The following is a 27495-nucleotide window of genomic DNA, read 5'->3' as shown; positions in this document are numbered from 1 at the left end:
TTATCATGCACCCTGACCTGGTATTTTGGTTCCTGAGAATGGCAAGAAGCCTAATTTCCTTCACAGAATAATTGAAAGGAATGAGTAATGTCATATTAAACAGAGCAAGCCAACTGCTGAAAACTACTGACAGGATACATGGCTCTAGCAAGCTCCTGCAAGACAGTTTGCAGCAAGGGTTAACCATTTCAAGAACCACTGTAATTCCACTGCCATCTGTTTATACAACTTCTTTCATCTTTCAGCATCTCAAAGCACGAAATGGTATTGTAAGTTTGTTGAGGAGAGCCACTGAATACATCAATACTGAACATTATGCTGCACAAGAAAAGAAGATTTTAGAAGTACTCCAAATATACCAGTTTGAATGACCACTGCATGAGGTTTAAACAGGACACAGGACAGAACAGGCTTTGGGGTTTAAGATATTATTCAGAACACTCATATAAGAAACACATGGATCCTGAGAGCCTTTAGAAGTGTAATGTGACACCTTTAAATCAACAACAGTGAACATTCAAACAATAATATGAAAAAAAAAAAAAAAAAGAAGGATGCAAATTTAAGAGACAGAACAGCACTGAAAATAGATTTCAATTCTGGAATCGGGTCTGCTACAAACAAACACACCCTGGCCTGCAAAGATTTCTAGGAAAAAGAGAACAAGGTGGACAAATGTGGAGCATTCAGTCTTTCAGTAGAGATAAACAGTAAGTAATAGATGGTCAGATTATTGTGTGCTTAATCCTATTTTCTCCATGCAAAGTGTGACTCAGCTGCAGAATAAGGTGTCATTTAAAGTAACAGCATCAAAACTGCTTATGAAAAACAAAATAATGTGTACAGTACTTGAACTGCTTGTCAGGCAGCCCTACTCCAACTAATGCTGAGCATCTTCTTATCCCATTGACTTCTCCCAGCACGGGAGCTGGCAATCTACCAGAAGTATACTGACACACAGGATCAGGCAGCACCTAAGAAAAGAGCAGGAAAGTGCAGAAAATGGCTTTGAACCTGTGAACCCAGTTCAGTGTAAATCCCATGTTGACATTACTGATCATAGAAGTCACCAGTGCTTCTTTGCACCAACTGAAAGCCAGATCTGAAGATTTGTAAGTTAGCTTGTTTTTTGTTTTTTGGGTTTTTTTTCGTTTCCACATAATATATACGTTTCTATGGAAGGCTAAATATAGCCTGTTCCTTTCAGGCTCCTCTGAAAAAGCAGACCCAGTCAAAAATTTAGATTTCTAAACACGGAAATAAGCTTTTTACCTGGCACATTTTTCTCCTTTGGAGCTTACACCGTAGTTTTGCTTAATCTAGCTAGAGGTTTTATCATTGCATGCTTAGATAATCCTGTGTGGAACAGCCTCCACACACCAAGAATTCAGAAAAGTGGGAACGGTGTTGTTGCCCTGTATATCCCATGCCAGAGTTAGAACAGCAGCTCTGTATCTACAGCCTGGTATGAAAAACACCAGCTCACCATTTTACACAGAAAACAGCTCTTCCAGCTCCTTGGGTGGGTGAAATAACTCAGGAAGAGTTAGTTTCCCACAATTACAGAACTCTATCTGATACTGCAGGTGCATGGTACAAACGGAATTAAATTTGATTTCCGTATATTCAGCATCTGAAGGTTTGGGAGCCTAAATATTAACCTCTTCTCCACAAAAATCCTATCCAAAGCACTGCACCATAGGAGCTCAAAACACTGGGCACAAACCTGCAATATGAATCCTGTTATTCCTTTCCTTATTGTTATTTATTTATTTATTTTAACAGAACTGTCTGTGTAAATGAATGTTGCAAGGCTGGACATAGTATATTTTCTTTTCTAGCATGCCAAGTGTCTGGCACAGACTGTGTTATCCAGGATCTATCTGAGATCATCTACACCATTCCCCTGCAAGAGCACCTGCGCCCTTGTGGCCTTGAATGGCTCTCACAGTACAAATTTACAAATGGCTTTTGAAAATTACCCAAACATCCTTTGGTATGAGCAAAATCTGGTGTGCCTTGCCTTTATTTTATTATGATTATTACCACTCCCAGGCTTTGGGGAGCTTTGTGTGGGTCAGCACATTTCTTTAGCATCTCTGATAGCCTTCAATCTTCCTGCCTTTTACACCTTTGAACCAGTTGCAAACAGCAAGAAAAACTACATAAACAATTGGTTCGCCCAGGATACAAGAAAATCCATGCATCTAACTAAAGTTTAATGCTCTCCAACTCTATTCCTCCTTCTCCTGCCCCTGCCCCTCAGGGGAGGTGGGAGGAATGGTTTAAATCAATAACCAAAGGCTTCAGTTTTACAAACCCTTGAGCCATTGGAGCTCTCGGTGCACCAGCCCCAACCTCCCCCAGCCCTGCTCTCACACACACACACACGTAACACATACAGAACAGAAATGCTGGCAGCCTGGCATTAACAATGTTCATTCAGTGCTCTTTACTTAAAGGAAAAAAACAATTAAGTGAAACCTTGAAGTAATCTCATTCTGCCTATTTAGCCTCTTCATCCCTCAATGTGTGGTTAGTAAGTGTTGCAATCAGGGGCTAAGGCCTGCTATCATTCGGCCTTAATTAAAAAAGACACAAGCAGTGGAGCTGTGAATTAGAAATGTAACAACGCACTACCCCTGATTAATTCGAGGCTCATGTTGGATTAATAACTCCAAACAAAGAACAAAAGGAAATTGTTATGCGAATTGCAGTCCTCCCAGGCCAGACAAAGGTCAAATCACAGGATTTCAATTTCATCCGGAGTCGCTTAATCAACTCCCTCGGAAGGAAGACCATATGCAGTCCTGAAAGCTACCCATTGTAGTTGTGTTGTCACTGGACCTGAGAGACAGCACAGATAATCCCAGCTATTCCCCATCTTTTCTCCTTCTTGTCTGTTTCTTTTTTTTCTTTTTTTTTTCTTTTTCTTTTCCTCTCCCTGCCCCCCCCCCCATTATGACAAAAGCCCTTCATTAGGGCTAATGATTGAGGAATAATCTGAAGGCAGGACAGGATATCTGTGGGAAAGTGGCTTTTGTGGCTGCTGCCTCCTGGCAGCATGCTGGCTCTCACTGCCCATGCAGCTGCAGAGGTAGCTCCTCATTTTGGGGGTGGCAGCAGCAGAAGTCACAAACCGCTGTGCTTCCATCCACACCACACAACAAACATCCACACCACTTACAACAAACAGCACTTGGGGCTGGGGGTGTACAACAGGATGTTTGGGACACATTCAGTGCACTGCCTACATCTTAATGCAGAGGTCTTCTGGGGATGTTACACAAGGAGGAAGGATATTACTAGGCTGAAACTATCTCTGACTGAAACTAAGCCACAAATAATAAAATCCCATATTTTCTTGCTGTTGACACCCCCAATGAAATGATGATGGAGCAAATCGGCCCTCAGTTTTCATGATCTTGAATATACTGTCCTTCCAGTGAGCAGGAACAGAGCATGTCCCCCTGCTCCCATGGAACATGACTTCTCAAGTAACTCACTTGGCAGAGCATTTTATATGGACTGCACAGTTATTCTATATAAAGAATAAAAGGAAAAGTTCAGGTCTACTTAGGAATCTGGCACCTCTTGCCAAGAGCAAGCCTATAGAAATGAAGAGAGAGCAAGAAAGAAGCTTCAGGCTGGGGACTTGCAACATGTGGCTCATTCCCACCCTCAGTGCCTTCTGGAAGGGCTCTGCCCATCAGCTCAGTAACATCAATTTGCCACACAGCTGCCAGCAGCTGGCCCAGCCAGGATGGGACAGGTACCCTCTCTCAGCTAGATCCCTGTTTTCTGTATACATTTCAAAAGGCAAGCTGGAATGTCTCAGGGTTTGATTGGTTGGGGTTTTTGTTGTATATTCTGTAACAGCAACAGAGGAATCTGCTCCAGCAAGAGGCCAAGAGCTAACAATACTTCCCACCTTGATGTAGACCTCTTGTTTAACTCAAACAAATCTCTCTTGATTTACTTGGAAATGAGATACAAAGTCTCAAGCAATAGTTCTCTTTTAATCTCAATTTTTTCCTTAAATTTTTAAAATTTTAATCTTAAATTGTGGTTCAAATAATATGCTGTGTATAAACTCCTTGGTGTAGGATTGCTGACAAATGCACCAGGACTCTCTGAGTTGACTTTACCAAGAGATACCTTAATGCTCAATAAAACTACACAAAACCTGGATTCTAGTACCTGGCACTGCATCAGTAGTTTCCAAACCTGCAGGCACTGAAGAACAGGAGTTATGACTGGGATATTAAAACACCTTGGGAAATGCAGATGCAGATTCTGTAGAGATCTCTTACCTGTGTTAGATGCTGAAATGAAATTGCAGGTCACTCGGTGAACTTAAAAGAAGATCCTGTTTTGACTTTCAGCTTGGGATCATCTCCGTTCAATTCTGTCACAAACTACACTTGGTCCTCTTGCCAAGGGGATGCTCACACAATTGCTGCCTCTGAATTAGCTGTTGGAAGGGAAGAAGTGGTTTGTGAATTGCCCAATTCTGAAGCCCTTTCCTACTCAGAAATATTCTAGCTTTAAATATTAACCCAATACATGACTATTCAGCTTCTCTGATGCTTTCCTTTTAAGTATCTCTACTCTCTTGCTTTACATATTGATTTCTTAGCATGCAACCAAAAATTAAGATGAAATACTATTGTGCCATGGAGAAGCAGAGTCATACACTCAGAAACCCTTCTGCCTGTGTTATACCATGTCATTAAATCCTAATTACATGGAATGCAAATTCTGTTAGAAATGAATCTTTCAAGCATTCCACCAGCTCAAAAATGTATTCAAAAAATAATTTTTGAAATCTGTTACTATTAGAAGCTCAGAAAAAAATTAACTTACATGCACTACCAGTTATTTTAGCTACTTCCACTCTTCAGCACAAAAGTAAAATGAAAGTTTTAAGTATGATGCTCCAAAATTTTAGCCCATGTATTCATCTGTCAAAGAACAAAACCTGTGCACATATCCCAGGAAGAATAATAGGAGGACAAGATTTCCTTTCCCATTCATGTTGAAAGCTAGTTAAGCTTGTAGCCTTCAGTCTAACAGGAGAAAGGCTGGTCACACATTTCTCATGTATTCTAATTACTAAAGAGCAAATAATTTTTTTCTCCAAGAGTGAAAGAATCACAGAATCATTTAGATTGGAACAGCACTCTGAGATCACCAAGTCCAAACCTTTGATCACCACCTTGTCAATTGGACCATGGCATTAAGTGCCACATGTAGTTGTTTCTTGAACACCTTCAGGGACGGTGACTCTACCACCTCCTTGGGCATTTGGACAGTCCATTACAATGTTTAAACAACCTCTTATGTCAGGAAATTCCCCCTGATGTCCAAACTGGACCTCCCTTGGTGTAGCTTAAAGCCATGTCCTCTTGTCCTGTCACTGCTGCCTGGGAGAAGAGGCTGACCCCCACCTGGCTGTACCTTCCTGTCAGGGAAGTTCAAAGAGTGATGAAGTCTCTCTGAGCCTCCTTTTCTCCAGGATAAACAACCCCAGCTCCCTCAGCCACTCCTCATAGGACTTAATCTCTAGACAGGAATTTTTTAGGCTCTCACTTCACGGCACTAGTCCCCAGGCCCATGAGATGACATTATTCCTCTCAACAAAGGACATGCACCTCTCACTTTTTGGTGAATTTTCATCACAGTGATGAAATACATCCACTGTTATTGTACTGCCACCAAAAGCAAAAAAAAAAACCAACCAAAAAACCCCCCAAAAAACCCAAAAAAACCCCAAAATAAAACCCCACTAAAAACACCCCCAAAAAACCCACAAGAAACCCCCCAAAAAATCCCAAAAGGCACGTTGGGCAGCTCCCCTCTCCTTTCTGCTGAAGAAGACAGAGTCAGGGGCATCTGCTCTCTCCCAGACCAAATGCCAGCACAGGCCAGGTATACAAAAGTTCCTACATCCTACATCAGATGATAACCTACAAATCTGCTGAGGAGGAAAAGAATTTATTTAAGTGGCTGCAGACCCAACCAGCCCCTACTACTAAGTCTGGCACATGCATTCTGAGTCTTGAAATCAAACTTTGCCCATCCTCACAGCTCCTGCAAGCACTGTGGTGAAAAACAACTTCCAAGGAGCTCCACTGGATGGGACAGGCATAGCCTAAAATATTCCCCATTTGAGCACAACTGCTTCCCTCTCTGACACAGCTGCCTAGAGTCAGGTGGGATGGCAAGGCAAGCCCTGGTGTAAGCTACACCTGGGGACCAGCAGACTGCCCTATATTCCTGTGCAATCCCATAAATCTGAAGTTGGTTTAGAGCCCATCCCACTCTCCTTGCTCCTCTCAGCCATCTCTAAATCCTTGTGAATTTTTATAAATCCCAAAGTATCAACAACAGGCAAGCACTGAAAGTTGCCCTCAGCTTGACTTGCTCTTTTCTTTGTGGCAATCATCTCAGAGCTGTGTACCTGTATCTTTAAGCAAATAAACCAACAAATTTCCCTGATTTTACTTGACATTTTTTCTTATCCTTTCCCTTTACTTAGGAGCTGCCTCTTTCTCTTCTTTTCCACTCAAACAAGCCACCAGTGAGAAACATTCCTCCTCTGTAGTTCTTACCAAGTGTGAAAGAGCTTTCACATATCTTTACCTCACTGACCCTTCATCTCTTTTCAAATCACAGATAAGAAACAACATTTTCTTATCTTGCTAAGAACTGGGAACACTTTCCACTTCTATTACAGTGTTTGCCACCCCTATTAAACACTCTAAAAGTCTGCATGAAAAAAAAAAAAAAAAGATGCATAAATATGGTAGTTCTCTTATAGATTCCAAGAAACCAGTTTTTCAGTGGATAGTATTCCAAGCTGTACTGCAAGCAAGCAGCTGCATCAAAAGATTAAATATGATGGGATGTGCAGAGAAAACAAGTTATGTCAAGCCCATTTGTCTCTCCTAAAGAAAACCAAGCCAACCAACCAAAGATAATGTGGATTCTTCTATACACCTTACCAAAACGCCGCTTCCACTAGAAAGATGAAATCACGACACAGCAAATTAGGTTTTACACCTGGATAATTTTTCCAAGGAAGCACAGCAATTTTGTTTAAGCTCAACTTAAAGGACTGCACACCATTTCTAAGAGTTGCTGGGTAGTTGCTGCCCTGAGAGGTGGCTGCTCCTCAGTACTGGTTGGCATGAGGCAGGGCAAGACATAATTTCCTTGGAAGATACAGCTTTCATTCCAAGATGCAAAAGTATTTCATGAAACAGTTTTTTGGGTTTGTTTTTTTTTTTTTTCATTTTTGGCCAGCTATAATGGTAATTATGGGGATTGCCAATTATTGTTATAAATCTAGAAACACAGCAGTAACTTCCTTCTAAAAGAATTTATAATATACTTCAACAAAGTTATCAGGAATCTTATCTAGTTTTTCATTAGTATGATGAGATACTGCATAAAGGAGTAAGACTAAGAGTCTATTAATGTTGTATAAATCTGGAAGGAGGTTCCAGAAGCTTAAAGGAACTGGATCCCATAAGTAATTTCACCTTTGCCTTTTTTTTTTTTTTTTTTAATTTTCTTGTGAAATCTGTCTCCTTTGCTTTGATGCCTTTGATTGAAAGGCATTGTGTAAATGACTCACATTTGTGCAGCTCTGAAACATGAACACCAACAAAAGCCAAAACATACAATTTGGTGTATTTGCTTGCTGACTAAACACTTTTCCTTGTATCTCTCTTTGCTTGGAGGGTAAATTGTTACTTTCAAAGCTGAATGACTGCTTCAGTGAGTTGAGTAGCAGACTATTGGTACAGTGAGACAATTAAGGGATCTTAGTTCTTAAACAATGCTGATAAAACAGAAATCCCTCTCCCTTTTTTCTGGATTACCTTTAGAACTGAAATCAGAGCACATAAAATGAATAATAATTTGCACCTTCTGTGAATGATAAAAGATTGAATCAAATTTTAACTAGAGTCTATTTGTAAATCCCTCAGGATGACATAATTACTATTCAACACATACCTTAATTAGCTGTACACATCTATTTCATAGTATTTAACAGGTTTAAACAGCTTCTATTGTCTGTTGAATAGATGTTCCATTCTTATCAAAATGGAAACAACTCTGAATTTCCTAAACTGGAGGAAATTTGCTCACAGAAGTTAAGAAATGATCTGGAAATTACTTTTCCTACAGTCAAATAGGTTTTGGTTGGGTTTGTTTGCTTTTTTTTTCATTTTTGAAGTTGTTTTAAATTCACCAATGGTACAAATTGACAATGCCCTGATGTAAATTATTGTTGCTGCTGCTTCTTTCCTTTTGATGAAAAAAGGTCATAGTCACATTGTCTGAAGAAAAGAAAAAACCTATTCAAACTTTTGCATAGAATTTGAAATTAGCAACAGGCTAGGATACAATTTCTTTTCCTGGTTCGGGTTACAGCATGGGTTACCTCTAGAAAGCACTGCTGCTTTCATTGCTCCATCATGGATCAGAAACAGGCTGAAATTTGGCAAGCCATGCCTTCAGGTGAAACTGAAGAATTAGCATTTGAGCCCTTGGTTGTGTTGTGAGCAGGGAGTTGCTCAGCTGCAGAGGCTCTTCTAAAAACCTGTGGGATCTGCAGAACAATGAGGTTTGGTGACACATGCAGCTGCCATAAGCTGAGATATGGTGCAAATCAAAAGCACAACCTTTCCTAAAATCAGAGAATCCCAGAATCTTACAGGTTGGAAAAGATCTTGAAGGTCATTGAGTCCAACCATTATCCTAACATTGCCAGGTCCACCACTGAACCACATTTGCCACATCCACCTTCCTTTTAAACATCTCCAGGGATGCTCAAGCAAATGAGAATGACAGTGATGCTGTGCAGACACATTTGCACATGGTATGCTTTCACATTTTGTCAAACTGCCCCAAGTGAGATTAGAATGTTTGCTTAAATACTTATTTTATTCTCTGTGTCATTTGCTTTCTGTTCTCCTAAAAGTATAATGCTAAAGACAAGTGACTCTTCAGACAACTCACTGTTCCCAGAGCCAAATCCAAGTGAAGAGACACCCTGGGAAATGATGGAGGTTGAGCTGGGGGAGAGGGAAAAGCAGGACTAGAAGTGCTTTGCTCTGCCAGACACCTTTTTTTTACTGGTTTTACCAGGATCACAGAAAAGCCAAGACCTCCACAGTCACAGTAAGGGAACACTGCCAGGACCTGCCAAGAGCCCAGGGAAAGGGAAAGACCAAGCACACTGATCTGCCAGAGGAGAAACTAAACAACTTGAGGAGAGGGTCTGAACGATATTTTTGGTACTGCCCAACTACCCAAAGGTCATCAGACCACACTTAAAATCCTAAGATTCACCATAAACAATAATGCTTAGAAACACAAACAAAACCCCTAAACCAATGCCTTCCAATGCATTTGAGATGCTTTTGTTTTATCTTTCTCTTACTTCTTTAGGCTGCCCCCATGTCATATTTTCAAGTTTTTCACTGCAATTCCTTGTAGCAAAAAATATATTTTTTTAAAAAAAAAGTGGAGGTAGAGATTCTTACACATTTATTTTATCTCACAACAGGGCTTTTCAAGACTTGCTACATATTGTAAGCTTTATGATAAAATTGCAGACATTGTGTTGGGAAGCTAATCTGTTTTGCCCCTGAAACAGAATGAAGTAAAATAAAAATAAACTTATTCAGCTGGGAATGCTTCTTGCTTCATAGTTATGTTTCTTCTTCTGTGTATGATGAAAGTGTAAATGCCCAATCATTAAAAATTAAGAAGATATGGATCACTCAAATGTATCAATCTGATCCCTTATCTTTCTCAGCAGATTTAGGGATGGAGGAGGAGGAAGAAGAAAAGGGGGGGTGTGGTATATATGCCAAGGTGTTTTATACTTTACCAGCACCTTTACTCTTTGAACCTCAGTTTCCTCCCTGCCTTGCTGTAGTCTCAGCCAGGACCCAACAAGAGAAGGTAACAGGGTCCCAAACCTTTCTGGAAACTTTCCACTGTAAGTACTGGGAACTTGCTGGAATGCAGAGCAGGCTGGGAGCAGCAGGTTCCTCTGCTTCCATCCTGCAAACAAAGCAGGCTGCAAACAAACAAAGTGCCAGTGCCTGTCCACAAGCAGCCCACTGGTTCCCCCTTGCCAGCATGCCACGGGAACCTCATTTGGAGGTGACAAAAAGATGGACCTCATGTTGCTGCACTGCATATCTATCTTCAAGTCATTACCTGGGAGAAGAGAAAAGCTATTTGTACTCTCCCCAGTAAACTTGCTCTCCTTGATTTTCCTAACATTGCAATGGAAGTTCCCTCTCTGTCACTTGCTTTGTACTGGGAAAGTGGCAAATCACAGGGAGAAAAATGGTGCAAATACAATCACTGTGTAGCACAGTGTTGGATACTCCCTAATTACACAGAGTACTGTTGATGTACTGATAAAAATAATCATATTGAATACTTATAAATATCCTATTGGAAAGAGAAGTAGTTTGAGCTCAGCCAGCAACAGAGGAAAAAAAACTACAGGAGGCCAAAGAAGGATTTACAATTCTTTTCCGCTTAAATGACATCATCTGTGAGGAAACATGCATTTTAATGGAGCACTGTATAGAAGAACTTTGTGAGAGTAAAAAAAAGCCTGATAGTTGATCCAGGCGGCAAAAGCATGAGATTTCAAGCATCATAAAAAGGATGGTAGTACCAGCTCACATGGACCACCCAATATGTTCCATTCCTAGCTCAATCCTACTGTCTTACAGTACTTATACTGTATTATTTATTATTTGCATTATATATTATTTGCATTGCAGTATCCCCAGCAAGGCCTCCAGGAAACCCCATAGGAGTATTTTCATGTTTGGTCGATTAGTTTTGCATCTGCATAAAAATATTTGCCTTGTTGCATGAAACCTTGACTTTAGCATGGAAACGCACAAAAAGCAAGAAATAAACCTGATATTTCTGCTTTCCAACTCCGAGATGATAAATTTTAAAAATAATTAACTTATAATAATTAAAGATGAAGTTAGCAATACAAAGAATGTCTTAAAATTACATTCAGTGTGTCAGATTTCTGCAAGCACTTCTGAGTTCTGCTGAAGCCCCAAGTAACTGCAAACCTGTTGAGCAGTGAGCACAGGCATCTGAACCAACAATACCCCTTCCAAATTTTAATTACTGTGTCTGTGGAATCAGCTATGATGATAGCTGTTGTGCATGGCTGTGGTTTCACCATGAAGGCAGTAACATTCACACATGAAACTCATTCTGTGGGTAACACTTGAAAGATAAATACATGTATATGCATCAGCAGAAGAAAGAAAACTTGACAGAGACATCTAGTTTGCAGTGTTGTGTTTTCTAAACACAAAATACTGTAAGCGGACACATTGTCCCTACATAATACACTTTGGCACAATCACAGTTCATTCTTGTATAAATAATTTGGGATAGCATTAGAAGAACTGAAAATATGGCACCTAATTTTATTAAGAAAACAACTGATGCAATAGCAACCATGGCAAAAGTGGGATGGTAAATAGGCTGGGGTTTTACCAAATTTTTATTTGGGCCTTTCTGATAGTTAATAAAGGTATTTTATTGAAGCCATAGAGTCAGGTTGAAGGAGACTCTGCATCCTACAGTAGGAAAGGTAGATACAACTAAGTCAGCTAAGTGATTTGGCTTTATTAATTCCTTTGAGGGAATCTAAAAGATGAATTTCTGAATGTTGATTATTGTGGACCTGGAATAACATCACTGGATGCAGAAATCTGTCAAACATGGAAGAATGGATGGAATAGATCAGCTTTTACCAACCATTTGGTGATCTTGAACTGACAGGCATTACTTTATTCTCAACAAATTAAAAAAAACCCACAAGCAATGCAGTGGGAAAATATGAATGGCATATTTGGGATCTGCCAAGTACAATATAGTTGGAAAAAAATTTGGTCTTAAGTCCCAAAATATAGCAGCTCTGTGCCCTGATTAGCTTACATTCATCCAAACCTCCTTCTGTGTCCTGTGCTTAGATTAGGTTGTACACACAACCTATTTTCTATTTATGCAACATCTGCTCTGCTTTGAGATTGTGAGCAAGAACATTTCCAGGCTCCAAAGCAGGATGAGATTACAGACTGGCAAACTGAGCTGGATAAAACAAGGCCAGAGCCACAAAGATTGAGGTTCAACTCAGATTATTTAAGATTCCAAAAATGTCTCTATTTCGCATTAACATAAGTGATTTCCCATATTTATACCTCCTTCCAGTTTTGAGAAGGAAGAGAAACAGAGTGCTTAATTAGTAGAAGTTCGTCTAGTGGTGTTCTTTCACATGACCAGAGTGACAAATCTTGTGGCTATCATGTGTAGTGCCATAATTAAACATTCAGCCCTGATTATCCAGACCTTGGAGAGCCCTGTTGTCCAGACACAGTGATGTCCTCCTGCCACTGGAATGAAGAGGGGAGTACAGGAAGAAAGGAGACCTCCAAGCACAGACTATGACAGTCTGAAAAATGTTCACCTTGTGGGAACATTGCAGGGACTGAGAGGGGAAAAAGGTGCAGTGCTGCTGAAACAGGGGCAGATGGCAGGGATAACACAGGGCCCTCCTGCAGATGACCAGTTCAAAATAAAAAGGAGGGTGCTTTTTTTCCTAAGAAGCAACCAGCAAAATTTCTGTTAACATCTGCAGTAAAATGAACAGTGGCTCCTGTGAAAACCATCTCTGTGGGCAGCAAGGCCAGGATTTGGTCTGCAGCAGCAACAGCCAGTCTGCATGGAAGATATGTTTATTTTAACAGCAGCAGGCAGAAGGTTAAACATCTGACCAAGGCGACCACCTCAGGGTGACTAGCAGGACCACAGAGCCGCTCCTACCTTCCTGCTGGACTTGCCTTTGCTGATCACATCTCACACTCACTGGCAAAATACGTGTGAAGAGAGATGCTGCTGCTGCTGAACTGTGAAGCTCAAACAGCCCCACTGATACTCTGGGAGCCCATGAGCTCCAAAAAAAATCCCCACCCCAGCTCAAATTCACAAGCTGGTCAGAAAGATAGTGCTTCACCACTTTGGGTATCCAAATACTTTCAGCTGAGTTCAGTGGAATAATAGTTCACGGACAGCCTTTAAATAAATAAATAAATAAATAAATAAATCCCTCTTTACTTGGCCATGATTGAGGGCTTCTTCCTCCCTTGGAGGAGGCTGCAACACAAGGAATGCCATTCAGCCAGTAGGAACTGGCTGCATCAAAAAAGCAGCCAGGATTTCTCCCTCTCCCCATTCTTCCCCTCCCCAACACAATAGACCTGAAAACAAAAGACAGATTATTAGGTTTAAGTATGTAGCCCATTCTCCACATACCCTTTCCTCCCTCCTCCCACCCCTTCTTCAGCACATCTGGTAACCATGTGTGGCAAGTGCTAATGAAGACTTTCCTGAGTGAGCTACAATTAGTTCCGACTGCTGTACGCCTCTCTCAGCTGTACTGAGGATAAATACCAAAACAAAACAAATATCTTCTCTTCACTGTTCCTGAAAACCTCCTCTTGCCCCTGGGATTCCCCTTCCTCATTTCTGCTGAAATGAGAACAAAAAAAAATAGTGTAAGCAAATACTTTGAGGTGGTCTTCTGCCTGATTTCTTTTCTCTTTTTAAATCAGCATTTTATTCATTTTGATTGAACACGACAGGCAGGCAACAGTGTTTCTATGATCCTGTCTACAATAGAGAATTGTTAAACAGATGTCCATTTTTTTCCTCCTAGGCTGGCAGTATTACACACATAGCAGTTTTATCTGCTTGAGCAGATCAAATTTGTGTGTGTGAGTGTGTGTGTTGCCATTTGGAGTGATTAGAATAAGCCGTACAGAGGCAAGATGTATTGTGCACAATTAAGCCCATCTCCAGACCGCACATTTTTGTTTACTCTTGGTATCCTCTCCTTTCCCCAATCAAGCTACTAATAGAGCTGTTTCAAGTTTCAACAAGACCACATTAACTGCTGGTCTCCACATGAAACAGAATGTCAAACCCTGGCCTCTCCCCAAGATCTAAGCACCAGCCTCCCTGTCCTCCTTTACATTTCTCTCTGAAACTGCCACGGCCCTCACCTTCCAAATTCCTAATGATTCCCCCCAGTGCAATGTGAAATTTCACAGTGTGAGACTTTACATACTCTTTGTCATTTCTCTCAGCTGCATCATGCAACACGATTGCCACTGACCACCCCCTACTTGAAAGTATGTTCCCACTAAACAAACAATCTGGATAATTGCTGTGGAAGTGATGATATCTGCATACATCATATTTCAATCATACCTTATTCACTCAAAAAATGGCTATGACCCTCCTATGCCTTTTGAACGGCACTGTATATTGAAATGTAAAAAAACTAAGTTCTAAAAGCAGAACAAAAGCAAGACTGATGCTTAAAAAGGAGTTATTCTCTTAAAATACACATGTTTCTACTTGCCAAATGATTTCTCAGAGAAGATGATAGGCTGGAGTAATGCAGGGAGGGGGGAACAAAATGGGTTTTAATCATGGTTCAGATTAAGGAGTTGTATAACAATTGCTCTCCTTCCAGGCACATACACTGTATGTACATGCTCACTGCAAATGATCAGCATTAAAAGAAACAAAGTGCACCGTGATGCATTTAACATAAAGACAGCTGCATGTACATTAACACTTGATTAATCAAAAGACACTGGTTATCTTTCTCCCTTACTATACCAGGAAATAGCACTTATGCACACAGGACTGACAGTCAAAGCCAGGCTTCTCCCCTACCCCAATTTAAAGTACATAAAACCCACCGTGGGGAAAAGAAAAATAAAAAAAGCACAAGACTTTATAATTTGAGGGCCTCTTTTGGGACAAAATATGTTGCTTCATCTCCACATAGTCTTGCTTTTCTCTGCACCAAGCAGGGAGCAGAGCAAAGCCGTGGCACTTTTAGCAATATTTTTCTATAAAACATAAATTTTACACTTTGAAAAAAAGGCTAATTTTATTGGTAATGAATACCAGTAATAACTTAATGAGTCACTGCAGTACACACTTTAAGGAGGAGCCGGTGCTAATGCGTGAATAATTATTGACACAATTAAGTGCCCAAAACTGAGCCTGTTAAACTGCTTCTGGCACGTGAGGACTCCTTAATGGCTCCATGGCATCATACAATGACCCCAGAAGGTTTTAAAGTGCAGAGAGCTCCCTTTTGCTGCTGCAAGGGATCCTTGGATCTCCAACCCATTCCCCGCCAGATAATGCTGAATTGGCAAGGATTTACATCCTGTGTGGTGTTTTGCCCGTTGCCAGGCTGAATAATTGCCTATTTACCGATTTTGTAAACAGTAAGCTCACCCTTTGAGCTGCCTTGGGAGAGACTGTCTGGTCCATAACCCTGCCAGGGGCTTCCTCCCTCCTCACGCTGTGAGCCATGGCTGTTGCTCGAAACCTGGCTGCTCCCTTCCCACTGATGGCTCCAGCAGCACACCAGCCACAGAATTTCAGTGTGGAGGGGATTCATCTCCAGCTCGCCTACAAAAGCTTTCTCGAGATTGGAAAAGGGTATTCGGCACAGAAGAGTCACGGAATGAAACACCTCCAAGCTGTTTGGGCGGCCCCACAAACATCCCAAGACACTCCAGTCCCCTCAGCTCCATTGCACACGCTCTGCTTCCCTCTTTTACAGTGTGTGCCAATGTACAGATGTCCCAAATCTCTGGCCCCGCTGTGCATACCACGCTTATCTGCGGCAAATACAGCAGAACCGCTGGAGATATCTGCAGGTTTCCAGCAGGGTTGTTTGCAAGGAAGCATTATCATCAAGAAAGCCATAAAAACGTCACCTCTGGCAAATAACTCTTGACCATGTTTCACAAGAAGGGCGCTCGTGTCCTCTGAATGGACGTGGTTGTCTGTAAGCTGGGATGTCCTGCCAAGACGCCTCATCAGTGAGCTGGAGCAACACATGCGCTCACAGAAAAACGGACCCCTTTTCCTGAGATCCTGAACTCCCTCTGACCTTCCCCAAGCTATTCCAGCATGCATGTAGGTCCACGAGGTGGATGAACAAGCAGACAGGACAGGACGAAATATTTTATGTTAAAATCTGCACAGCCCGAGTACTGCACCTACAGAGCTGTTACTGAGGGGTCCCCAGGCCAGGGTTAATAAAATGGCTTTGCATTCTCTCATCTGCACGATGCAAACACAGATGCTGCCATCTTTGCAGGGTGCTGTAGGCACATATCCATTTTGAAAATATGCACTGTACTGGGCACAACAAAAAACAACAGGAAAACAGGGCTGACCTGCAAAATACATGTCCTGATTAGGAGCTACTAAACACAGTCTATTCCTCAAACAAGAGAAGGCTTGGAAGGGAGATAGCACCTCAAAATCTAAGTAGCTTTCATTAATTTATTTTTATTCAGTAATGGTAGATGATAAACCCCAGTCCTTCTTCCTGACAGACACCACAGCTGACTGAGACCCGGAGAAAAGCTGCCTGTGTCCCACATTCCCACTGATGCAGTTCTATCAGATCTTCCACAACCCAAGGCCTTTTCTGAAACACCAGGAGGAAGTGTGAGCTGGAAAGAAGATTGGCATCGTGCGTAATGAACTGAGGTGTTGTTACTTTTAGCTGCCTGACTTCTGAGAGGAACAGGGAGGTATCTCTCCCCCTTGGCTGCCCCCAGTAAGTCACAGGACCCGCCTGAGAGAGCAGTGAGAGTTTCACTTGAAGCTGTATTATGCCAGCTCAATGGTACCAGACTTCATAGATGGCTCTTGACCTCTTGCCCTGACTTGCAGCAGAAGACAGCTGTTCTAACAAGAGCAGTCCTGCAAAGCCAGGCAGGGTTTGTGCTGCTGCACTGGAGCAGGATGTCACTGCTGAATGTCCAGCCCTGCCAACACCCAGCCCCAGCAAACTCCCAGGCTGCCCTTTCTTCCCTGTAATGAACCAAATGTGCAACAAAATATTGCCACATCCCATGTGTATATTGACACAACTGGGACTTCAACCCCCATTTTGCTTTGTGTTTTTCAAGTGGCTTTGTTTATCTTAAGATAAAGCACATGTTCTGGCCTGATATGGGGGCCAGCCACATTGGGGAACAGAGTCAGTGCATGCACTGGGCACTGGGTCACCTGAGGACCAGACCCCTCCTGAAGTGCTGACCTGTGGCAGGAGCCAGAGAACCCTGAGACACTTGCAGAATCAGTCCTCTTTATCAAATAAAAAAAAAAGATGAATTTTTTATGACTTGCAGCGCGAAACGTATGTTTTGAAGTCAGCTGGTGAGAAAACTCCAGGGAAAAGGAATCAAACTTTAGGCTGTTGGTCATAGGTTTTTATATCATGGAGAAGAAAAAAACAGACATTGTGTTTGCATTCTATTTTTGGGCCTTTTAAGCTGTAACAGCATGAGTGGTATTTGCATCAGGAGTTACCATATATCATTGCAAGCAACATATGCATAGATGGAAAAAAGATGACGGCAGCAGCAGGTTCAGTGAAATCTCAGGATCTCTCTGTGATAGGGACCTGCTAAAGGTTTGGTTTTATTTAGCGTAGCTTAAAATGTCATTGGCATATGTGTTTCTCAATTAACACCAATTTAATACACTCCAGAAGTGTTCTATTCTGAGAGCAGGCTTCAGAGTTTACAAAGGATCTAACCTGACATTTTAGCACAGGATATCCAGACCCATTTACAATCAGGAAAGCACACTATGAAGGCTAGATTTCTTTTTTATTCCACATTGTGCAACGATGCCTTTAATGATAAATACAAAAGTCAGAAAATCCTAGCAAACAGTGCTGTACTATGGAAATTATGAGTCCCTCCATCCTCTGTGAGTCACTCATATCCCCCAGATGAAATGGTGCCTTGCAGCAAATGCAAAGCTTCAGCAAGTGCGTGGTTGATTTTCCTTCTTTGTGCCTTAACCGTGCTGTACATTTTCCTCAACTGATAAACTGCAAACTCACCAACAGAATAAGTGACAAATATATTAAAAAACAACAAAAGAAGACCCCAAACTCAATGACATGCAGTCAACAACACCAAAAACCCTGGGCCTTATGATAAAAATTTGAGGAGGGAAAGATTCACTGATGATGACTTCCTAAATGATAAATACAGATGTCCAACAGAATCCCAGAAACCAACCACTGAAAGGTTGAAGGATTATTTATTAAACAAAAGAATGAATTAAGAATAGGCAAGTATCATTTCATATGAACTTTACACAGACTATATGAATGTCTACAGTCTATTGAAAAAGAGCACCCAGCATTATTAATATTGATTTTGGAATATAGAATTCATTAGATGCAATGGGCCAAATTCAACCCTGATGAAACCAGTAACTTCAGAGAAGCTGCATGAGACAGAAATATCTCTTTTCAGATCTAGTTAAATGTTTATTCTGAAATCAGTGACAACAGAAACACTGGGGAAAACACATTCAAAAAACATTGGGAGAAAAAGGTTAATACCAAGCATTTTAAGGTTAGCAAACACCAGTTTTCAACTTGCCCATTAAGTGTGTCCTGTTGTGTGTCCATTGTCTGCACCAAAAAAGGAAAACCAGCCCAGGTTTTTGCAGTTCAAAAGTGTATCACAGGGCATTCACACAAGAGGGCAGGAGTGTGATTGGAGGGACAACCTGAGTTCAGTCTTAATTATCAATGTTTGGCTTTGCAATTTGCATGAACTTTCCTCCTTTTCTAAAGGGGGTTAAAAAAAAGAAAGATAAAAGCTAAATATATTACATAGAACTGCTGAAGCTTCCCAAAACATACCACCCTGGCAAGGTTTAGACTCTGCACAAATACCTACTCTTTAAGCTTCAGGGTATGAGCTGGAATCTGCAGAAAGTAAGGTACAGCCTGGTCTCCAGCCAGGAGACCTCACCAGTTTTTCCCATTTCCCAGCTACATTTCTGGGGAAACTCCAGCTGATGCCAGCCTAGGGAGGTAGGAAAGAGAAATTGGAAGGATAGGGAGAAGACTGGGAGAGGAGGAGCTCACCATCCTGCTCTGGCAGGTCCATGGATGTCTAGGTCAGTGTGTGATGCAGGAGTGGAGGTGGTTTGGTCCCAGCTGAGCTCACCTCCTCTGACACTCCTGTTTGTCACCCTTCTCTGACACTGGGAGTCACTGCCTAGAAAATGACCATCAAAGTGAAACAGAGACTTCCATAGGCTTGTGTCATCACTAGGTTTAGACAGAGCCTCATGGAATGACAAAATTCTGCTGCTGAAATCTGGAGTTTCATGGCATCACAAAATTCTACTGCTAAAACCTGACATTTTTTCAATAGCAAATTTTAAAGCAGGTCCAAGGCAGAACAAACATTAAAGTTTTTTTGGTCCAATGGGATAATTTAAAATTAACTGAAGCAATCTAAAGGCATCAGACTTCTACTGTCTCTTGCAATAAATAATTTGGAATAATCTTTCCTTGTAACAACATTCTCACCTACACACTGTCTAGCGCATGTGTGTTTGTATATACCCATATATATATAAACACATCCTTGAATACAAACAGTTGGAAAGACTTCATCCTGAGCATAACTTGCCAGGAAATCTGGAGAATTCTGATATAGGATGAGTTAAAATATTAACAGATGTGCACGTTCAAAGTGAGAATTTAATCCTGAATTTGATCAGGAATACACGTTGAGCTCTGCTACAGAGAACTCTGAAATTCAGTAACATTAGCCAAGATGTTATTTGTTAAATCACGGGAAATCTTGTGCTTCAGATTCTTCAGTTCCTGGTTCCAGTGCAAGCCTAGAGTTGCTCATGCTGTTTTGGCCCTCTGAAAACTTAACTCAAAAGACAGGAGTCCCTCACCAGGCACCCCAGTGGGTATTCACATCACCTAACTCCAGGGATCTAAGTCTCATGGAGTCAAGGGAAGTTCCTAGTATGGCTGCTCTGAAGCCCCCTTGGATGAGCCTACCTGTCTCTATTGATTATACAGATGGCTTTAGCTCCTAATTTAGGTACCTAATTTAGATGAAGCTCCATGGTGTTATAATTTTATCCTCAAACCTTACTGTAGCACACATGCTAGTCACTACAAGCTAACTCAATCCCAAACGAGTGGAGTCTGAGATAAATTCAGGTTTTTGCTAAAAAAGAGCTCACATGCAGATTTAGATGCCCTCAAGCTCTAAGAATCAAAGATCTTCTAGGTGGAAGTTTCTCTGACCTAGCTGTAGCTTTGCCTGGAAATTTGGATTATTTATAGCTTTATAAACAATAAAAACCCTGTCAAAAGGTTCCTTATTTATTTAATTTCACATATATGGCAATTTTTATATCCCTTTTTTCCAGCCTTCAGTTATCACTACTGAAGTATTTTTATATTATACTTCATAAGCAGCAGAGAACTTACAGAAGTACAGATACCTTGCCTGGAATTTTCATATCATTCCCCAAAAAAGTGTCACCTCCCTTCGTTTTCCTCTCCCACTTTGTAACACACAGCAGTGAGAAATGAGCAGACAAAGTCCTGTTAAAGTTGAAAAGAAAATCCTACCTACACAATGGAATTAGAATCACATTAGAATCATTTAAGCTGGAAAAGACCTCTGAGATCATCTACTCCAACTTTTGACTGATGATCCTGTCAACTAGACCAGAGCACTGAATGCCACATCCAGTCATTTCTTCAACACCTCCAGGGATGGAGACTGCATCACCTCCCTGGGCAGCCTGTTTCAAAGTTTAACCACCCTTTTGTGAAGAAGTTTATCCTGATGTCCAGCCTGAATCTCTCTGGGCATAGTTTGAGGCCATTTCCTCTTGTCCTGTCCCTTGTTCTTTGGAAGCAGAGCCTGACCCCCACCTGGCTGCATCCTCCTGCCAAGGAGTTGTGGAGAGTGACAAGGTACCCCCTGAGCCTCCTTTTCTCCAGGTTAAACACCCTCAGGTGGTGCTCATTGGACTTGTGCTCCACACCCTTCCCAACCTGCTTCCTTCTCCGGACTTTCTCCAGCATCTCAATGTCTTTCTTGTTGTGAGGGGCCCAGAACTGGACACAGAGCTCAAGGTTTGGCCTCCCCAGTGCTGTGTACAAAGGGACAATCACTTCCCTGGACCTGCTGACCACGTTACTTTTGATACAGTTATCACACTGAGCCAGGCATGCCTGTGTGCAGCATCTCCATCTGTGCTGGTTGTACAGCACCTGAAAGGGTTAAGAGAGAGAGGAGAGCTTTCAGAAATACCTAGAAATAAGGATACCTGCAGGGTGTGCTCAGTTTGTTTTGAAGACATGTTGTTCCAACACTGGTTGAGTATATTGCTATTTGATATCCTGCTAGACAGCTCTGTAGCAGGAGTTATGTCAGATCAGTTGAGCTTTCTGTCAGGACGCTCATTTCAGCCTGGATCAAACCCTGGGCCTGCACAGGACAGGCTGTGGTAGGTGCTGAGCACAAGCCCTGCTGCCTTCACCCTCTCCAGGCTGCCCAGGGGAGGGGACAGCTCCATCCACACTGCTGGGAGCACGCTGTGCTCTGTGGGACACACTCAGAGCCTCTGTCAGAGCACAGACACTCATCCACTACTCACTCATGCAGTGCTTGTCTTTATTTCTAGCCTAAGTCACTCCTGCTCCAAACAGCCCATTCCTTTTCCTTCCTTTTGCACTTCTGCATCTTTTCATGTTGTCTTCTGGGGAGCTTATTTATTTAATTTTTTAATCTGCTCTCCTCAGGACAATATCTAACTATCCTCCCAGTCTTCTCTTCACCTATTTGACCTGTCTCCTAAAAATGGACAAATTCTCACGGAATGCCTCAAAAATCTCCCCCCTCAGTACTGAATTCATCCAAATATGTTTCATGATACCAGGTGTTGCCTCTTCAGTACGTTTTCAAGACCCATTTCAAACTCTCTGCACTTAAAGCTGAGGTGCTCAAATATTATCTCTGTCCATAATAAAAATGCCTGCTCTTTGCTTCCTGCCTCTTTATCCCAAAGGACTTTTTTTTTGCACATTCTAAAGTAACTGCATCTTCTTAATGGCCTCCTGTGAGGAACTTTATACAAAGCATTTCAGCACTTAAATAAATCATATCCCCAGTTGTTCCCTGACCACTATTTTACAAACCCTTCCTATGAAGGAGGAAAAACAATCTAATTAGTTAATCTTTGTGCAGTACTTTGAAGAAGAAAGTGCTGTCTCTGTTTGAACATTCTTACACCACCTGGTGTGTTGCTTTTGGTTCAGTCTTCAAAACAGATCAGGATCCAACAGTAGCCCCCCTAGGAACCATCCCAAAGAGCCCTGAAAGCCACCCTTGCTTTCTGCCTCATTGGGATGCTCCTCAGATGAAACCACTCTCCACACACACACACATTTCAATATCCAGAAAGAAAATAAAATGCCCTTCAAATCCTAACTGTGTTGTTTGCCTTTGTACTACAGGCCTTTTCCTGTAAATAAACACATGCTCAAAACTCTCACTGGTTTAAGGACCGATCATGAGCTCTTTACCCACGTAGTCATCAATATTCCCTTCACCAGCCGTGCTCTGACTGCTGGCATAAGGGTGTCACACTACATGATTCTGAGATTTTCACGGCTCTGCAAACCAGCAAGAGAGTTACTAAAACACAACAAAAGTAACAACAACTTCTAATCAGTGGGTCTCCTGTGGCCTGGAAGAAAGTTTGGTGAAGAAGCAAGCCAGAGACAGATCAGCTCTCTCTAATTTTCAGCACAAGGTATCAATTAAATAAATGAATCAAGGGACAATTAATATCTTGTACAGTAGCAGGAAATTCAGGGCCCGCTTGTGTGGCACATGGCCTGGTTTTGAAAGCTGGCTAGACCCCACGTCGTGAGGTTTTTATTGCTGAGGAGCTGTTGCTACTTCTCTTTCATCCAACGCCTTAGCTTTTTGTTTTCTGTTTTTAAGCGAGGGCTTGCGGTTGTTTCTAACCCATATGTCTCTAGTTTTGAGCAGCGTGGTTTGCCCCCTCTGTCTCTCATCATTGCTTTTGGCCCAGTTTCTTGACAGGAAATGCGAGATTTATTTTGTCTGGCCTGAACTACATTGTTCCTTCCTGACTACTGGTGTTACTTCACTCCAAATAACACGGCTTTGTGCTTCTTGCCTGTGCAAGGTCAGAGCCCGAGGGGTACAGGCGCACTTAGGAGCGATGGTGAGAGAAGGCCTCAGGGCAAGAAAAGAGACTAAAAGGCAGGGGGCAGATGGAAAAAAAAGGTAAGAAATTAAATTTCTTACTAAATTTAAAAACTTTTGGTTTGGAGGAGATCCCCTTCAGGCTGAGCTGCTGCTGCAGAATAACTCTTAGATATAGATTCGAGCTAAGCTACTAATGCTAACATTATCATATGAAGCAGGATATTTTCAGGTAATTTTTAACACAAATTTAAGGAGAAGAAAAGCTACCGAAATTGATACAAGTAATTTGATGTATGTTGCTAAAGATTTTCAGTCTTTGGTCGCTCAGCAGAACAAGCAGCGCAGGAACGTAAAGTGAATCTGTGGCTGAGAGCAAAGCAAGCTGAATGCAAACAAACATACAAATGCTGAAAATCAAACATCAGTTCTTAACTGAATTATATTGGAGCTCCTCTGGTGCTTGTAGAAGGATTTGTAAGTCTTTGCCTGGTATCATTAGGTATATAAACTTGCAGAAGAGGGGACAGGAGCTGTGCTAGGCATTGCTGTGCTACTGAGACCCGTGCCATTCAAGCCTAAACCAACAGCAGAACAGCCTTGTAGTGAAACAGTCCTTTTTCTTATGGACAAAAATAATATTTGAACACCTCAGCTGAAAGTTGCCAAACTGCATTTTGACTCATCAAAGGGCTAAGAAGCCCCATCTCTGCCCATTTACCTGATCTGAAATTAATCCAAAGCAACAAACAAAGCTAATTCTCCAGCAAGCACAGATACATACATTGCCAGCAGCCCAGCCTGCAATGCATTTACTCTGAGTGGGAAATGCAGCTCTAGCCTGCCCACACACTTGCTTTTATCCTTGAAATTGGACTGAAGGAAGTTGTTCACAACTTCAGATAAGCACAAGGATAATGGGCACTTTCACCTAGAATACATCCAAACACTAGAATAAGTACCTTTTTCACATTAAATTCTCCATCTTAGGCTGATCTCAAATTTTGCTTTGGAGGATACTTTTGACAAAGTCATCCCCACAACATTTATACCCATGAGGGTTCAGAAGGAACTCAGATGCCTGCTGAAAGCCTGCAGTCACAAGTTAGTTACTAACCAGCAAGACTGCTTGAAACTTGAAGAGGTTGAAATATCTTTGGGTAATTCTACAAGTTCTGATGCTTTTGTGAAATTTGTCTGATACCAGTGAAAACAAATTGTTCAGGATGGGGGCAGGAGCCTGGGAGAAGGGAAGAATGGCTTTTCCAACAAGCTGAACAGGCACTGCCAGCACTGAAAGCCAAAAAGCAGTCCAGGCCCACTCATGGTAGACTTTTGCTACCTCAAACACTAAGTCACATTACTGGACCAGTACCCCATTGCTGCACCAGGCACTGGGCAGCAATGTGTGGTACAGAAAGCCAGTGCTCTGTCCTGTGATGTTTTGATCTGCACAGGTAAGACCTTGAGCAATATCCCAGAATTCTGCCCCCCAGGTATCACATCACAGTCCCATGGTCAGCCAGATTCTTCTCACCAAAGGGAAAATGGTTTTCTGTACCAGCTTGAGAGGGTGTCTCAGGAGATGGGTCTTGCTCTTTATTCAGGAAACACAAGGCCTGTGTGTGCACTGATTCAAACAACTCACTTGGTCAAAGCTAGATAAGGGTCTAAAACATGTGGTACGTGAAGAACATGGGACCAAGTGGCTCCAAACAGGGAGGAGCAGGGTCTCCCTTTTCTACAGGAGGTAGAAATTGGCTACAATTGGTTCAGCTGAGTGTTGTGTGACAAGCTAGAAGAGTGAGAAGAGCACAGAATTTCTTTTGCCATTTGGGGTGCAAGTTTCCAGCTTTACTGAAGCATGACACTAGCAGCAATCTACATGCTGAAGTTTCTTCTATGCCATTACCTCAAGTTGCTTATCCTCATGAAATTGTGAGTGTCTCAATGTACTAGCTTAAAAACACATGGTCAAGCTTTATGGCCCATTTCTACTCCTTCTTTGCTGAGGTCTGAAGACTCAAAAGCTTATCAAATTAAGAATGGCCATTTAGTAAAAAATGGATTTTAAATTGAATTTAAGTTGGCAAGAGCATTTCAGCAGGATGGTGAGGCAAATATGCCCAGTGCCAACTTCCTGAAGTTCACCCCATACTTTTCAAGGGAGAGGCTAAAACCTGTGGGCCACCTTCACCAGTGCTTTGCACCCTTCAGAGTCTACTTATTTCATTGCAATTTGGTTTAAATAGTGTTTAGCATTCCATGATTGCCCTAGTTTACAGTCCCTTCATTTTCTTAGCTTAAAAAATAGCGATGTTGCAACACTGTAGTGTTTCTGTTGTGATTGTCATGAAGGAAGCAGAGCCAACGCAATTTGCCCATGTTTTACTCACCGCCATCTGGCAGGGATATGGTGACATGCTAATCTTCACAGGACTCTTGTTTTTCAACTATCTGCTGGACAACTAAGGAGATCACCAGGCTGCTGGGATGAGTGCCAGATGGGAGGCAGGTATGTTTATGAGTTTAAGATTCTTATTTTCTTTCAGTGCTTTCACATGCTGTTCATGGAGTGGCAGGAAAAGTGAAAAGGGGGAGGAGGGGATGAGTCAGTGACTAGACTACAACTGTTCAAAATCACTTTGAAGTTCTGCAAAAGGTGGTTGTTCACAGTCCACCTCTTACCTGCTGTTTGCTCACTTGGCCTTGAGGTCTGGATGGGCTTTTTGGAAGTCCTTCCCAGCGCTTTTCCCAGTGCTCCCAGTCTGACAGGCAAACACATGTCTGAACACACATACAGTGCTCAATCAAATGGTCACGTTTTCCTTTCTTCCTCATTTTTGTAGCTCTGGTGAGCTCTGGGGTGATAGAAGGACAGCTGCCTCACTCATAATTACAGGCAGCTGACATGGTGTTAGCACAGCAGCTGAGTCTTGCAGAGGAAGTAGAATTATGGCAGCTTTGTACCAAGAATGAGAGAAAAGTCTTTGTTCATCTCCCTGAACTTCAGGGCTGCTTAAATGGCAAATATTGCTGTAACAAGATGGAGACTGGGTCTTCCTGCTGATGAATGCCAAAGTAACCCAAATTATAATGATAGCATCAAAGCTATATAGATACTTTGAAGTTTATGTAAAAATCCCAACAAGAAAATCCATCGAGTTCTGAACTGTGAGAGGACAACTGCAGACGGATGAAGCAGCAGTAGATGACTGCTCCTCAGGTGATCCAGACAATAAGCCAACTTTGTCTGGAACGTGCTCAGGTCTCATCTACATGCTGCTTCCTAAGCTTTCCTCCTAGACCCCACATCTCTTGGTCTCTTTAGGAGGGGCAACAGCTCACTGCCTGCAAGTCTCAGCAGGGAGGAAAGTGTGCAGCACCTACCCAATTCACTGGGTCTGGAGCCCTTCAGAAGAAATTAGCCTTTCAGAAGAAATCAGCCCTTCAGAAGAAATTAGCAACTTCAGCAAATGCATTTAACAAATGCCTTACCCTGACTCACCTTCTTGCAGTGGGGCCAAAAAATAGAGTCTAGTTTTAGCCACTCTAATGACTAACATTCATAATGACTAACAAAGAATTACAGCTAAAAACACAAGCTGCTTTAGCTCAAACTAAACAGTCATGGCTCACCAGTTAGGACTGAAAGATTCATGCTCAGCTCAAGTGCAGAGGAGTATCTGTGGCACACTCTCACCAACATGTGACATTAGCAGAGCTACATGCAATAAATCCTTATTATAGTAGGCTTCTCAGAACGAAGATTTCTGATGAGGGGGCTGGTTTGGAAGAACCCTGTGTTGCATAAATTAAGCAAAACAAACAACTCCTCACAAATTTCCCCCTAAACAAAAAACCAGCACAAACAAACAGACAAACAAACAAATTAAAAAAAAAAATCCCTCACCTGTCATGCTCAAGTTGAAAATGAACTTGTGGTTATAGCCAAGGGTGAAGCACAGCACATGCACGTGTACCTTACCTTGCTTTCCTCACTATAGGTAAGACAATTACTATGAAAATTATCTGCTCCATTAGTAATTAAATATCTATAAATTCACACACTCACAGACAGTCTCTCTCTCTCAATAGGTCTTGGCATAAGGGTGCATACAGAATTTTGGCACTGATCTGAGAGTGGAATAGGCGGCACAACCTAGACATGCCCAAGCCTTCTTGACACAGGAACAGCTTCTCTTCCCTATGCCAGTGGTTTGCTCAGTGCCAGCTCCGATGCACACCCCCTTCCAGGAATGGCTCTCATCCATGC

At 41.9% G+C, this 27495-nt stretch overlaps 1 protein-coding gene across 2 annotated transcripts in view; it reads right to left on the bottom strand.

Annotated features, from left to right (window-relative positions):
• The window catches only part of SOX5 (SRY-box transcription factor 5), a 604370-nt gene that overhangs the window by 329981 nt on the left and 246894 nt on the right, over positions 1-27495 (bottom strand). For both annotated transcript variants that reach the window (XM_014256070.2, XM_014256071.2), the window contains one exon: positions 4314-4474. The gene's annotated coding sequence lies outside the window, so the exon portion shown is untranslated. The remainder of the gene's footprint in view (positions 1-4313; positions 4475-27495) is intronic.

Source organism: Pseudopodoces humilis, chromosome 5, assembly GCF_049639895.1.
Source record: "Pseudopodoces humilis isolate 2021_Gansu_Grassland_sample_001 chromosome 5, ASM4963989v1, whole genome shotgun sequence".
NCBI classification, from domain to species: domain Eukaryota; kingdom Metazoa; phylum Chordata; class Aves; order Passeriformes; family Paridae; genus Pseudopodoces; species Pseudopodoces humilis.
This window is presented reverse-complemented; position numbering and strand designations above follow the sequence as displayed.